Source organism: Haliaeetus leucocephalus, unplaced genomic scaffold, assembly GCF_000737465.1.
Source record: "Haliaeetus leucocephalus isolate CR32 unplaced genomic scaffold, Haliaeetus_leucocephalus-4.0 Scaffold933, whole genome shotgun sequence".
Classification (NCBI taxonomy): Eukaryota; Metazoa; Chordata; class Aves; order Accipitriformes; family Accipitridae; genus Haliaeetus; species Haliaeetus leucocephalus.
In genome coordinates, this window is record NW_010973369.1 from 4,004,980 (window position 1) to 4,021,340 (window position 16,361).

A 16,361-nucleotide genomic window follows, 5' to 3' on the forward strand; every position below is an offset into this window, starting at 1 on the left:
GTGTCCTAAGTGTGCTTTCTTCTTGCTCTTTCAAGTCATGCACGCACAAGTTACTTTACAAAGTGGTCTCTTGTCTGAGCCTCACAAACTTGTTTTACTTATAACATGTCTTAGATTCTAGCAAGGACTGCCAGAGGGGAAGCAGTGTTACACTGGATTGCACCACAGAAACCACCCAACTTAAGTGGATTACTCTTTTTGCCATGGGCTGACTTGCTGATGCAGGTTTGCTTTGTTATCAAATGTCTGTTACGACACAGGAAAAAATACTAAGCTGAGCAAGGCCTGTTCTGTGATCTGGATTATCCACTCTCTGCTTCCCTGTGGGAGCTTTAAGGAAAGAGTCTTCTGTGTTGACCAAAAAAAACCTTGTCCTGAAAAGCCTAACTATGGGAGAAGAGACTGGCAGTATCTGTCTTTAAAGAGAGCTTCTCCGTGGCCTGGAGCAGCTTGAAAGATGCTTTTAGTCCTTCAGTTGATAAAGCCTTAGATATGATAAATCTGAATGCTGACCTGCAGGCTGTTAGGATCCCTCCAATTCCTTTCTTAACTTGTTAGCTGACTAAGGGACAGTATTTTGCTTCTGCTTGATTTCACTTTAGAATTTGAATTTTTAGAATAGAATCAGTGCATCTGAAACTTTCACGGTCTGTCTGTAAGAGATGGGCTGGGATTCGAGGAAGCTCCTTTTAATCCTGTCTTCTGGGTGTGGGTTTTCCCCAAATCTCATTTCCTGTTTCAGGTTTGAATGGCCTCTGACTCTAATTAGCCTAACACAATAAAAACAGAGGGCTGAGTTTCAGGGGATGTGTTTCAGTGGCAGACGTATCATAGCTCAATGCTGGGCAAAGGATTCCTATCTCCCCTGCCTCCACACCTCCCTGTCCCTCCAGAAATTAGGATTTTAGCTCCCAAAACATGAGTTTTGTGAAAAGCAGTTTAAGGGCTCTTCTCTTCTGCTCTCAGGGTTCACTATTTTCAGGTTCTTGCCAGATGCACGCAGACTGGAAACCTTCTTCTCTTAATTAATGCTGAAACTCTGGTATATACATATGACTCCAAGGTCTAGGGTTTTAAGAAAAATACCAAGTATCATGAGACTCCTCATAAAATCATGACAGTTAGCTAACTGAACACACAAAGAGCGGTCTTGTACTTTTTTTCTCTAAGGTTACTTCTATTTTAGAGTAAGGAATCCTAGAAAGAAAAAGAGCAAAGTGCCCACAAAAGATCCTTGTGTCATGCAGAAAACTTCCTGGAATAAAACTACCAGTTCTGTTCCCCTGAAAAGAGGTAGCCTTTGAAGATGCAGTCTATCAGACAATACACCAGTTTCTAAAGGTATTGGAAACACTTGTTGGAGAAGCCAGAAGCTGCCAGTTGAAAACTGAGGTTTTAAAATGTGAAGGATCAAAATACACCAACTTTAAACTATTTTCTATACTACTTCAGGCAAATAAAGGAACCTTTAAAAAGAGGGTAAAATCAAACAAGGAATCCAGGCTGTGACTGGTTGTCCTCCCGTAATTCTGAAACCTGGATAAATTTAGAAAAAGAGGCCCTGAAACTTCTCCCGAACAGAACTGGTGTTTGTAACTTGAAATAGTGATGAGAGTTTCACTTTTCATTACAAGCAGATTATTCAGGTTTTTTCAGCACTGGCGTGTCAAAGAATTTAAACCACTATTAAAGAAAAGTGTAATTTTGTAAGCTGTGAAATGACTGTGGTAGCAAGGTCTGCACGTGCTAGCAAGGAGCGAGAACTCTCCCCGTGCAGGGACCTGCAACTGTTCATCTCCATCCATGGCATATAGCAGGTATTTATGGATTAAAAGCAGGGATTTTGTCCTATTTGTTCTCGTTTCCAGGGCTACCCTCCTCTGTTAACTGGGAGGCTTGGAGAGCTGTTAAATTGACTTTTTTTTTCATTGACAATAACAACTTTTTCAACATCATAGACCTCTGCAGCTAATTTAGTCCTGGTCATCCTGCTCCTCTGACTGCTGGGACTGATCTAGAGATGAGGTACCATGGGGCCAACCCTTTTCACGAGGTGCTTCTTTAAGGAAAAGAGCTGTTAGCCCAAATTACTTGGCAGCTCTAAGAAATTCTAGCAGGTAATTTTTGCAGTGCTGTCAGTCACTCTCAGCCCCCGTGGCTGCACTAGTTGCTCTGAATAACTACAGTAGCTCTGATCATGAATTACTGTGATTTGTCAGCTGTAATATAAGCCCAGCTATGGTTTTGATGCTTTTGCCAGCAACATGTGAAAGAAAATATTTGAGTGAAGCTGTCTAAGCCAGGTTGGGTAAAGAAAAGGGGGGGGTAAAAAGCCAACCTGACCTGCCCAGATTTATTTCATGCAGTGGTAAAACCAGCGCACTGCCTGGATTTAAGACCAGTGGATATATTTAATCTGCTTGAATAACTCCTGATGGGTGTTAGACTTCTTTCCCTTGGAAATTATAATCCAATCCTGCATACCATCTAAATAATGCAATAACCTACTATAATATCTCTTTTCTTGGAACAATTATACAGAACAGGGGGGAAAAAAAAGCATGTTCTGAAAACAAAAACAACCTTCTAACAAGAATTGCTACTGTTTGGACAGTGAGAATTTTTTTCACTGCTGGGGAACAGAGCAATACCACATGGAGCAGGAGGCAGGGAATTCACACTGGTTCACAAGTTTCAGACCCAGCCCTCTCTGCTGAACAGCACGGAAACTGAATGTCAAAAAGCTATCAATAACCCTTCCTAGATTACTGCTGAAAAAACTGAACAACATTTTCTGGGTCCAAGTGGGAGTTCTTGAAGTTTGTTGAGCTTATCTAGTGAAAAGTGTCAGGTAGCTGCAAAGGGAGTGGTAGTGATGTTCATTACTACTATATGTATAACTATATATATAGCTATACACATGTATAGTTAAATATATCATTCCATAGAGAGTTTTATATATATATAGTTATATATATAGTTACATATATTTTTTCAATAACCTAGGAGTTAGGAAAATTCCTGTTGAAAGTCCTCAACTTGCAGTAAGACCTTGGAGAAGGACGACCACATTTACCTCCATGCCTCACAAGAGCCTATTGCAGGATTGGGTCCAGTTTTTTAATGGACTCTTTTATAAACCTGTGTCCTCTAGTAAGAATTTGAAAGGACAGTACTTCAGTGTGCATTCAGTTGAGCTTTTCTTCCTCCTGCATCTGCATATGCTGCATGACAAGCAAGCACGCTGAAGGTTAATTGTTACTCTAGGATATTATGTTCCTTCTCTTTCTTGTTAATTTTGGGGGCAGGGTGGGGAAAGGAAATCCCTGATACTTGAACCTCACTGGAAGTGTCTAGATGGTTGCTTAAAACAAATATTTGTCTTAAAAGAAAAAAATAAATCAACAATCCAAAGGCATTTCTTCTTTAAAGAAAACTTACACAAAAAAAGCAAAAAATTTTACCTGATGCTTTTGGTGTTCCTGTAGCCTAGAGAACAGGTCTGAGTCAGGAACATCTCTTACTTTTTGTAAATAGCAGAAGCTTTATTCCTTTACCACCCATCAGAGTTTCTCTGTGGCTTAAACCCCTGTTTAACAAGATCAGAATTAGCCCAAATAACTCCAAAGGTGCAAGGGAAATGAGCAAACAAAAGAGGTGTTGCATCTTCCACCTCTTGTTTTGATTCTCCTGAGTAAAGGAGAAGCTCACACTCTTCATGCTGCCTGCAGACTTCTTGGGAGGGAAGGGAAGAGTAGGAAATATGGGAGTGGGAAGAGGAGAGGGCAGGGGAGAGGGGCTGGCTGGAGCTCCCTGCTGGGCCCTAGCCCCAAGCCGACTGCCTGGCTGCCTCGTCCACCAGCACCAAGGGACCCAGAAATTTGGGGTTTTATTCGAAGATCCCCGAAAGTATTTTCTGCATGGGCTGTGAAGGAGAGGATCCATTTCCAGCACAGCTTAAATGGATCAGCGAAGCAAGTGCAGCCGAATTCGCCATGCCAGCCGTGGAAGCGAGCAGTGCTCCTGGAAGAGGGAGAGCCATTAGGTTCACATTAAGTGACTGATGAACTGCCTGCAAGTGCCTGGCGGGTTCATTTTGAGCTCCATCCTTTTAATTCTAGCTTCTCTTTCGTCCATGTGAACCACGGGGGAGTGAATACGTGAGGGTTTCTACCCAATTACACCTCTCTTCAACGGTGTAGGAAACTGGGGAGCTGCTCGATACCTAGCTGAGTTAGAGGGAATATTTAGCATCTAGGAAGATTTATGTCCGTGACCTTCTGGATGTAAGGTGGCAGAGCAGCCCATGCTGTGCTATATCTAATATGCATATTCATGGCTCGTTTATTCATGAAAGAAATGACTGGATTAGCGATGGTTTGAAGGACACTGATCATGGAGTTGAAATACACTCAAGTTGCTCACAAATTAGAACTCCATCATTTTTCATAATAAATTGGTAACCATTGTAAATCCTTGCGTATTGGTGGTGTTATTGGAAATACTATGTTGTATTTGATTGGATTGGAAACATTTCACAGCTATCAACCTGTCAATTATTTTAGCACAACACAAGGTTTCTCATGATGATAGATAGTGATTCTAAATAATTTTTATAAAGTATTTCTACTTACCGTGGTGTCAGGAAGCCTGCCTGCCTGTGAAATATTGTGATTTTTGAAGCACTCACCTGATAACGCTCCTTAATTGTGTAGCATTAATCTATGTGTCAATCAAATACTTGTAGGCTAATATATGGAATTTTTTTCCTGAGGTTTTCATAGAGGGGGGGGAAAATTAAGATCATAGAAAACTGTTGGCACCATATGAAGGAAGAAGCAATGCCAGACTTTTAACCAATCATGAAAATGCATGTTATGAAGAATAAAGAAAAGAAGAACCCTTTTCACTAATGAACTCTACTTTTATTCAGAATGATGTCTTCCAGCAACATGTTTTTTCTTTCTCTCTTTCTCCCCACTTCTAACACATGGAGTGAAAAGAAAAAAGTCCAGTTTTACATGTCCTGAGCAGATTCAAACATCTGTGAATAAATAAGTTGCTAGACATTAGATACCTGCTATTTAAGTTTCAAAGTCCTTTTCAGAGATTAGTAAAAGGTATTATTTCACTTCACAGAAATGAAAATTAATTCACTTGGAGGCTGCTTTAACCAAAATCACTCAGTGAGTTAGAAGCAGAGATGGGTCTGGCATCCTGCGGGGTACACGAAGTGGGACACCGACATCCTGAAATATCTGGGAGGCCAAGTACACCAAAAGTTACTACCTCTGACCTAAAAGTGTTGACCACTTTTGTGTTCAGCCAGAAGGGCTGCAAGGGAAGGGGAGACCTCCAGGGATCACAGCACAGACCAAGTCATCCGCCTCGGTGACACTGCTCCTTCATCCCTGGTGAGGAAGAGCCACACCGGAGGGGACTGCCTGTGACTGCCCCAGTGCTGGGGTTATTAGCCTTACTGCACCCTGGCCTTTCTCTGAGCCTATGCCAGCACGTAATCCTTCATCAACAGGGAATAAATCCTGTCTCGAGTGCATGCTCAACCATGGCTCCCTCCCGCTGCTGCTACAGCTCTTGGCTTTATTGCTAGCATCAAGTGGTTTGGGGCCATGGTCCCATTTACCTGCTTTCTGAGTTTGGGGTGGAATAAGAAAGGCCAAAAAATTGCAAAGGTGCATGCAGTACAGTCCCCCGAAACCAAGCTGTTTCAAGCATGATGTGCTGGATCTGCAAGAGTACCTGTGTTAGGAGGGTTCACAGTTTCCATCACAGTGGGACCCAGGAGGCCAACTCTGCCACCGATCCCGAGTGGTCTGCGTCTGACAGCACTGACCAATCTGAATACCTGTGGCAGGACTGGACTCTAGGTGGTCTGGTACTTATCCCTATTTATAAACCACGCAGCCTTTTCCAGCCATTAAACTGATTTTATATGTGCAAGCCTGTTTCAGCAATTAGAGCAAAAAATCTTTATAGCTCTTTTGGTTTGAATTGGGTTGGTTTCAAACCCAGGTACTAAAATGGATAAAATTATCTTGAAAAGTAAAGGAATTACACTGTACTCTGAGCTCCTTTGCATCATGTTATGAAAGACACAAAGATAATATTTGTATAAATTAAAGCTATTGGAGACGTATGGTATTTCAGTTTCTGCTTCATTAAGTTGTCCTCCAGCCCTGAACATCCCGAGATCTATTCTGCAGCACTTTTCTATTTTAAATTTAATCTACCCTGCTGCAGAATGAAAGCTTAAAAGGATATTGCCTCTTTAAATTAAATGTGGAAAAAAATAACAATGGTGGAATTCTTGCTGAAGTGAATGCAATCTATTATATAAGTTCTAGAATTCATAATATTTTCATATATCCGTTAGCCTCCCTGCTAGTTCAGCAGTATATTTCTTCACTGTTTCACTATCACCACAATTACATTTTTTTTCATTGATTGTAAGACCAGAAGAAACCACTGTGACCATCTAATCTGATTTCACATGTATAATAGACCATAGGACATGTCTGGATTTATTCCTAATTTGATTAAAACAACTCTTGGAAAAATACCCAATCTTTTCCCTACAATTTCCAAGCAATGGAATATACCTTTGCAACCCCTCATGAGTTGTTTCAACCACCAATTATTTTAGCTTTATCATTACAAAAAAGTGCCCTCTGTTTTGAATCTGGCATTTTGTCTTCCTCTGATTTGTAGATACTGGATCCTTCCTCTGTGGGATTTTTTCCTTTGTGTGGATTTGATAGCAACCAAATCACCGCTGAAGCTTCTAATTGGCGGTGAAAATACCAGGACACTGATGTTTTCACTGTAATCCTCATGACTTTTCTATAAGCCCTATCACCAGCTAAACAACCATGCCATCCATGCTAGCTAGTAAGAAATAAAGCAGTGGTTTAAATCATGCTCTTGTGGGGATTATCCACCCCATTCAGTCCTATATTGGCATCTGCCTCCCTGTCACATACAGAATTTTCTCCCAGGAGTGGGCATCCAAAGCTTTCCTTTCAAACAGAGGCCCCAGCTCTGGCTGCCTGCTTAGGGGGCAGGAGACACGGACTGGGTTTGCTACCGCACCCAAAGGTGCAAACCCCCGTTCCCAGAGGTGCCTGGCACCGTTACCTTCCTGCTCTGTTCTACCAAAGCTGTTCTGCTTTGTACAGAATAACCTGGGCCAGAAGGAAGGAAAGAGATTGCAAACATGCATGTATAGGCGCACAGGTAGGACGTTACATACGCAGTCAGTACATAAATCCTGCTGCAACATCAGGCAGATCTGATGGAAATGCTCTGAGAACACCTTAGCAAATTAGGCCTTAAGCCGGGAGAGGCAGAATAATATCTTACTTTTATGTATGTGAATTAGACCTTAGCTTGAGACAAGCAGCAAGCTGTTTCTGGCTGTCCCAGGAGCAGAACTTTAGGGGCCTGGAGAACTTTACTGCTAATACTGCAGGTGCCTCCAGCCTGTAAGCTTGAGGAACAGTCTGGTGGGGATTTTGAGGATCTAAACAGAAGACTTAATGTTCCTAGTTCCCATAACAGGTGTTCAACTTCTTGTGTGTTTCTGGGTCATCAGGTCCTTGAAGGACAGGGGGTGGGCCGTATTGCAAAACATCTTGAAGTTATTGTCCTGCTGGTAGAATAGAGTTGCTTAGGCGATTGGTAGGTTCCTATAAATAGAATTAGCAGAATGTGAGTGGAACAGACAGACACCCAGAGAGGTGGTGGGATCTCCACCCGCGGAGATTTTCAAGACCTGCTGAGGCAAAGCCATGGCTGACCTGATCTAGTGTTGGCAACAGTCCTGCTTTGAGTGGGAGGTTGGATGAGAGACCTCCAGAGCTCCTCTCCAGCCAACATTTCTATCATGTGGGAGCATGGAGGGATGTAGCCAGGGAGGGTTTTCTGTAGTCATCTTGGAGTCATCAGCAGGTTCCCTAATGGGAAGCAGCTCCTCCCGCACTCCAGCTACGAAAGCGGGCTCTCGTGGGCGTTCTCAGTGAGAGTGCCCTGGGAAAAGGCAAGTGCAGTCTGGGGAGGGGGAATTAAACTGTGTCACTGAGAACAGCAATTAAAGAAGCCAACTGAGATTTCAAGGAAAAAGCATGAATCTATAGGGTTCATTAGTTAATTAAAACAGAAGCATCATCTTCAGGCCTTTTTCATTCACAGAAAGCTTCTGTTTCCTGCTAAAGGCATATTGAACTGGCGACAGTAGCTCAAGACAACTGTGGTTGCTTTTGGAATGAAGTAGTTAGCTCAGAAGAGGAACAAACACACCCCTTCCCTGGAGTCCCAAGTTCTTGGCTGGAGGAGCTTCCAGCCCTGCTGTACTGCATGTTCAGGGTGGAGCAAAGTGATTCAAGCAAAGGCAGATACTGATTATAGCTTAATTGCTGCTGCAGTGTATCTCTTCCCTGTATTCAGCTATCTCCTGGCACAAGGCACCTAACCCCCTTGGAGCCTGGGGTGGACCTCCAGCCCCAGCAAAGTCCAGTGGTCAAATTCCCACAGACTCTGTTCTCCCAGGAATGCAGCCGTGTTTTATGCACGACAGGGGCTCCACTCCGTTTCTTCTGCATCCCCTTTGGATCACAGTTGCGGGTTCACTCACCACATCCATTTGCCGATCAGCTCGGGCCCATCTGTGAATGGAGCTGTTCTCTCACAGCTAACATTTGTAAAAAGGAGTACGTGATGGGGGACTCTAGTAGCCTTTGGGTACATTGCTGCTAGAGCCATGGGTAACAAAGCAAAAGGCTGGAAAAAGCTTTACATTCCAAGGTCTAGGACTTTTTTTAATTGGGGGAGAGGGGGGTTTCCCTCACTTCATGAAAAAGATGTTTTCCTCACCATAACCAAGAAAGGAGGCTGCAGCACTTGGCAAACAAACTTCTATTAAGTGCATTTGCTGGAAATGTTTATACTTTGCTCTTGACAGCTATCTTGAATATACTGAGCATTGCACTGTGCTCTAGCTTGCATAATTCTGACATGGGAGCAAAGTCCTTATGGGGGAGGTGATAGTGTCTTTCCTTGGGACTTTTTTTTCTTTTTAATACCTGTCACTTGTTGTAATCAGAGGCAATAACTTGTTTTGGAAAATATTTTCCTGCTCTCCAGGGATTTTCTCTCTCCTCTGGATGATTTTTAGCAGTAGGAGAACATTTTTGCAGGGAGCAAAGAGGAGAGGGGAACTCCATAAGAGCAGAGAAATCACCACTACCTTCAATGCAGGCTGGCAGATGTTTAAGAAGGGGTTCTCTGCCTTCCTCCAAAACTCCCCTTCTACAGCATGTTGCCTGGAAACCCTCTACTTCTTCCCCTTTCACATTTAATTACTGCAAATTGCTGAAAACTTTATCTAAACTCCTATCAGACAGACAAATCACTGTTTGATTAGGGCAGGTAAATGGACCTAAGTAATTCCAATAGTTGATCTCTGCTTGCTTTGGGTTTTTGGAGGGTTTTTTTCCCTTGCTGTTGGGATTCAACCCAACATTTCCCAAGCTGAGTAACAGGAATCTGGGCTAATTCAGGAAGGCTCTTGCTCTCTGATTTTGTATATGACTAGAAGATAAGAAAGAAGGTAGACAGAGATTAGCATAAGAGACTGCTTAAATGAATATGAAAGGGTACTCTCACATCTAGGCAAATGGATGGCAGCTAAACAGATGGTGGTTGTTCACTAGCCCCTGTGAAATGGTGCTAGTGGTGGGGTTATCCTTGCAGATGGGTGTCCCCGTTACAGCTTGACTTCCCTTCTGGAAGCCTCCATAGAAAGGCGGTGCAGTGCAACGCATATGGGGAAGGATTTACTCTTTGCCCCCAGCCTCTGTCTTTGCAGGCTGGAGGTGGGGATGACGCATGGCGTGTGGAGAGAGCCGGAGGGCAATTACCCGTCATCTTGGTGCCATGCTAATTCGGTGGTTAAATAAGAGGGTGTCGCACGGCAGTGGTGTCGGTGCTGGCATGGCTCCCTGACACCGAGGTTGCACCCACACAGGTGTGGCTTCACGGCACTCCGGTTCCCAGAGCAGAAGCTGCGGCCCTGTGCCCATTTCCTACGTGGAACAGGAGACGCGCGGGTGCCTCCCAGTGCAAAGATCCACCCCACCGAGATGGGAACACCTGTGACAGGAAGAGCAAAACGAGAGGTGTACCTGAAAACCTCACTTCCCACCTACTCACACAAGGGAGTCAAAGGAGAAGATGAAAGCAGACAGGGGGCTGAGCCCCAGAGTTTGATTTTGGTTCTCTTTTATGAAAGAGTTTTCATCAAAGGCCATGAGACGCAATCTGGGCATCATTTGCAGGCTGCCTCCCAAGGAAGGAGCTGGGGGTCTCCAGGACCATCTCAGGTTGGAGAACAGGCTGCTTCATGAAGCTGCTGGGAATAATTCACTCTGTCATGACTGTAGTCTCCAATACACAGTGCCAAGACAAAGCAGAAAGACTAAATCACCCAGACGACTTCTAGCAAGAATAGTCCCCCCCAGGTCAAGAATGCAGGCAAACCTGACCCGAGGGCTAGCTGCCCTCGGGGCTTGCTTTTATTATTATTTTTTTCCCTCTGACAAACACCTGGCTGCTGATTCTGCCACTACCCAGTTTTCATTGCCTCTGCAAAAAGCAACGAGTTAGAGAGGCACCAAAGAGTTAATCCACGCTGGAGACAAGGCACTGAGCCCGCACACAGGAGTCAGGCTTTTCTCCCCTGCTTGTGAGAATCCCTGCTCCCATCTAGTTTTGCACACTTGCAGCTATCACAGTTAACAGGTTGTTTGTCTTTCAGTGGATCGGAGGGAGTCTGTGTAAACCTCCATGCAACTGACTTTAATTACCTGCCAAACCTGCACCAGGGCATAAGCCCACATATTGTATGTGACATTACCAGTAGAGCAAGTACTGGAATGCAGGGGCTAGAATAATTTGACAGCTAACATAAAGCACCATGATTTATATTTTGGTTATATTGAGATTTTTTTCCCCCCCTCTTTGAGCACTCATGTAAATATTTACTTGGATTCTAGGACCTTGCTTAACCCTCACAGTGCCACGTTTTATCTTCTTCCTTTTTTCTTTTTTTCTGGTATTTTTGTTTTTCAGCAGCTACTCCAGAAATGCCTTTCATTTTAAAACACAGAAGATTTAAAGCAAAAATAACTTCACCTTTAAACTGTTTCATCTGTAAACAATGTGATCCAGTAATCTTGAGATATTTATTGTAGTGTTCAATTGAAAACAGCTTATGGAGAAGGGCTTCTTTTAAAAGATACAAGATTTATTTAATAGAAACATTGGGTTTAGATTCTGGAGCAGAGACCAGCTGATACCTGTGTTATGTTTTAAATTTTATCCAAGCTATTCCATTAATTATTGATCTGAGTAACATGACTATAAAATCTGTTTATTTCAAATTTAAACTTACCTGCTGTTTAATGTTACCAGGAAAGGGTCCTTTTCTTTTGTGTCACCTCAAGGTTTAAGTCTGTACGCAGTAGCACAGAAATCACTACATGAGAGATATCTGGTAATACTGCAAATCAGAAAGCCATAGACATTTTTTTATTATTGTTGTTATTAACCATGATTCCTGTCTGTCTGTCGGACTTACGTATAAGTCACTTTATTACATAGACCCAGAGGCTTATAGGTGTTTGCTTAATACCCTGCTCTTTTGGGTGCCTGACTTGAGGTAAGTGAGGACCTGGAAATACCCTGCCAAAACCATTTTCTATTAACGTTCTTGCTCCCCGTTTTATCAATCTGTGGAGCAGGTTAACCTGTCACTCTACAAAACCAGTGCTGGACCTAATGAATTTGTGCTCTTCCAATCCTTGAGATCAGCACATGCTCCTGCAGACCAGTGTAGCGTTGCCACTGCAATACCCAGAATAAAATGCTTGATGCATGGGTCAAGGCTGACATAAAAATAAGTATGGCCTGTGTCAAAAGGAGTTTAGCAGTCCTCCCTTTCTGGTGTCCTGAATGCACTGTGTGTTTATCAGCCTCAGCAACCACACGGGATGGCTCAGTGCTAGAGTGGATAGTAGCACTGCAATAGCACTAACACGACATGTGGTGCTGGATGTCATCGGAGAATAAGTAAGATGGGAGCCAGACCGAGGATAAATGTAAAAGCTTTCCTTCAGGATCACATGAGCAGAGATTTCAGACTCAAAACCCTTTTGCCTATAATTGTTGGCCACCTTAAATAGGGGGGAAATGCAGATCCAGAGAGCTGTAAGGGCCAGTGCTAGCTCAGAGATCTGTTTATAATTATATGTTCCCTTTCTCGTGTTTGTAAAGGCTTTAGGTAGTAACTGCACCATAGCATAAGAGCAAGGAAGAAGCAGTCAGCAGAAGTCCAAGGTGCAGGTTTATTGCCCTCCGTAATTTCTTTTCTGAATAGGCCCCCTGAACCAGCAGGAAAGTTTCTGCTCCATTCAACAGTAAATAAGACAGGATCCATAAAAACACAGGATTACAGGGGCTTGTGCTGCCTTCCCCCCCTCACCATGCCCTGGCGATCGGTGATCTTGCCCTGTGCTTCCCGCTGCGGCGACAGGAGGGGAGGCAGCACGGCCCAGAGGGACTTGTCTGACTGAGCTCTGCCATCAGCCTGCGGCTCACCTTGGCCAGGTCACCGCACCCCACAGTGCCTCGGTTTCCCCAGCTGTAAAAGGTCAGTGGCCTCCTTTAATAAATTGCCCGAAGTTCTACTGCAGAAAGAGTAAGTATTGTTTATTTTTATGAATGCAGATTTCAGGTGCTTGGCACTGAGTTCTTGCCACGCTTATTTCAGAAAAAAAATCGTACTGAACACAATGCCCTTGTCGCTGAGTGTTTAATATCCTTTATAAAGCCAGGAGCACCTTTCTGGAAACAAATGAAGTCTCATTAGTGGGAAGTCGAGGCTAGAGCAGCATCAAATCTCTGCATTTTATCGGTGGGAGGTTGCAGGCTTCGATAGTCAAATACGGGCACAAACAACGCACATTTATTTGCAATACATATGCATTACTGCAATATGGAATGAAAACATCACGAGTTTAGAAATAATCCCATCTCTATATCTGTGTGGACATGTCCTAGTATCTCCTAGTATTGCCGTGAAAGCAAGAGTCTGCAGAGAGGGTACAGGGAACAAAATGGTGTATTAGATCTGCACGGTGACATTGTCAGCGGAGGAGTTTTCTCTGGTGTAAACCTTCGCCCACTGCCTCCAAAAACGAGGAAGAAGGGAGGGGAAATAAGTTTGAGATGTTTCTTTAAAGAAGGCACTAAACTTGGTAAAAGGACACAGCTTTCCTACCTTGCTCTCTGCCCCTCATGCCTCAGGATATCATAAATTTTTGATACCAATAAAACAGAATTTTTGATGAGCTGCTATTTTGCATTAAAGCAACTTTACATGCAAAGATTGCATAATAGGAAGTAAAATTGAATTTTGCCTCAGAACAAGTTCTTATTATTAATTTAAGTGTTTTTTATATATTTTAGCAGCAGCTTATCATTCTATATATTTAATTTCTTTCAAGTGAGAACACTTAGCATTGGTTTCCTTATCTAAACAAATCTTTTAAGAGAACACATGTATAAAGTGGAAATGCAGTGTTTTGAATCTGTGCCTTAAGACAAACAGTGAAACTTTAAAAGGGGAAATAAAACATGGCAGAGGACAACTATCTCTAAAACCTAATAGCAGCCTCTGTGGGACAGGAAAACATGTCGTTTTCTTTATGTGGAATTTTTTTTTTTCCTCTTTACTGCAGTGTTTATTCTAACCATATTGTGACAAACCTGTAAATACAATAAGCTCCCTTTGGAGCAATTCTGTTTAAGGCAAAGGATTTGCAGTACCTAAGATCTCAAGTACACCACAACCCATTTTCTAACACTTCCACACACCATGATGCACAGGACCAGCTCACAGATATAAATTGTCTCTTCCCTGTCCTGGATGCAATAGCAAGAAAATGTTTTGCAGCACCTCATGCTGTGTTCAGAATTCACTACTGAAAGTCTCCATTTAAAAATAAAGAAAAGGCAGCACTTGAAAGCTTCCCCCCCTGCTCTTGTTCTCCTTCTTGCATGAAACAAAAGTCCAGTGTGGGATCCTATCAGACTGCTGCATGCTACATTACTGAACACGCTACGCAGGATTATGCAATAAGCTATTTAGAGTGTGTGTGTATGTGTGTGCGCACGTAACTTCAGGTTTGCTGTAACCTTAATGGAGTGAAACATAGTGATTAAAAAAAGGAAAAAAAAAAAAGAAAAAAAGACACTGTAACTGAAACTTGTCCAGATAAGGACCAAAATAACTCTTTCCCCCTCGATGGTGGGGAAGTACCCCTTCAATCCTGTGAGGAGGGGATCGAAACTTAAAATTTAAAAAAGAAAGAAGGGACACCCCCGGGAGCCGAAGCAGCGGCAGGGAAGGATGCTGGCAGGCGGCAGGCGCGGAGCTGGACCGCGCTGGGCGCCTGGCAGGGCCGCTCCGCGCCCGGCGGAATCCGGCGGGCTCCCCTGCCCCAGCCCCGGGGCACGGCCCCGCGGAGCCTGCGCGCCGGGCTGCGCGGCCGCGGAGCCAGAAGGGGCTCTCCCGAGCGCTGGAGATGTTTTATCTGTCCTCCCAGAAACCCGACACCCACAGCCCAGAAGAGCTTCCCTGACCTTGGTCTGTCAATCACCCACACCGACCAGGCTGCTACAGCCGGGCGGGCGCTGCGCCAGCCCGAAAGGGGAAAAAGGAGGAAAAAAAAAAAAAACAAAAAACAAAAACAAAAACAAAAACAAAACAAAACCTAAACCCTAAACCAGCTGGGAACAGTTATCTCGCAAGCCTTGGCTCATCCTCATAACACATCTCACCTGCCCACCCCAGAACGGAGCAACTCATCCGCCGGCCGGCAGCAGCGCTCAGCATCTCTGGAAAGTCTTAGAATGGTGTTTCTAGCTTTAGTTCGAAAAGTCTTTTTAGTCTTAGATTTCTCTGGTTTAGAATTAAAGACAATCGGTTTTGTACACTCTCCTGGAGGGGAGGAGGGAAGGGAATACTGAAAAGAGTCTATTAAACGGTTGGCAGAGATAGTCTGTAAGTTTTCTGTCAGTAAACGGGGGAGGGGGTGTTGCCAATCGTGTTTCCTGCCTGAGCGTCTCGTTTAATTGTGGGAGCAGCCGTAGCCGGCCGTCACCTCTGCCCCGGGGACGGGGGGGGGCAGATCTCGCTCCAGCTGTTAGCAATAGCTCTTGCAAAACTACGAGATCAAACAACATAATATGATTTTCGCTGAAGGGACTCGTCCTCCTGCGCTACGCGAGATCACGTAGACGAACCGTCGTCCGGCAGTCAAATTTAGCGGTGCAAACCCTGGGCTCTTCCTCGCCACCCCCCCACGCCCAGGGTGTGCGGGGCAGCCAGCCCGCCCCCGCCGTGGTGCTCCCGGGGGGCTCCGACCGGCGCATTTCTGGCTGCAAAGCCCCCCCATGCTTCTGCTCCCAGCACAGCCCGGAGCCCCTGACCCCCTGCTCTGGCCGGGGGTGCACGGTCCCGGCCCCGGCCCCGTCTCGTTGGCACCCCGACCCCATCCTCCCCGAGGCTGCAGGGAGCGGATCGGGGTGGGGACCGCTCCCTGGCCACGCCGGTGCTTTTTGGGAGGCTGTTTGCAGCATCTTCGCTCCGGAGAGCCTCAAGGGCGATTTGACTGATCGCCTGGGCGGTTTCCGGAGCGGGAGGTGGTCAGCGCTCGGCCCCTCCGAGCCGTGTCGTTCGTGGGCACTGCGAGGCAGCAGCTGCAGACTCCCGGCCTCCTCCGAGCCCCGGGGGAGGACAGGCTGCCCGGGGGCTGCTGCACCTCCCGGGCGCGGAGAGGGCCCCCAGCCCCCGGCCGGGCTACGCGTGGGGAGAAGGGGCTGAAAGGACGGGCAGAGGACGCGCACTCAAGAAGAGGGGTTTGGGGAGGGAAGATGCTTTCTCCCCCGCAGTCGACACGCAACTTCTCCGCAGCGCTCCGCGTGGAAAGCAGGGAGCCCCGGGAGAGCGGCCCCGAGCTGACCCGCACAGCCCCCCGCTCCCGGGGAGCACCCCGCGGGCAGGCCGGCCCGGGGAGGAGAAAAGGGGGGGGTCTCCTTTTCCCTTTCGCTTCGAGAAACCGCTCTCCCCATCGTGCCCCCGACTCCTGTGTCAACACCCTTTCTGAATCAGCGATGAACGGCGAGGGCTCAAAGTTGATACGCGGGGATGGCAATAGGCGGGCGAAGCCGGGAGGGGGTCACCCTTCGCTGATGGGGCTCCCCCCGGGGGGCGGGAAGCGGGG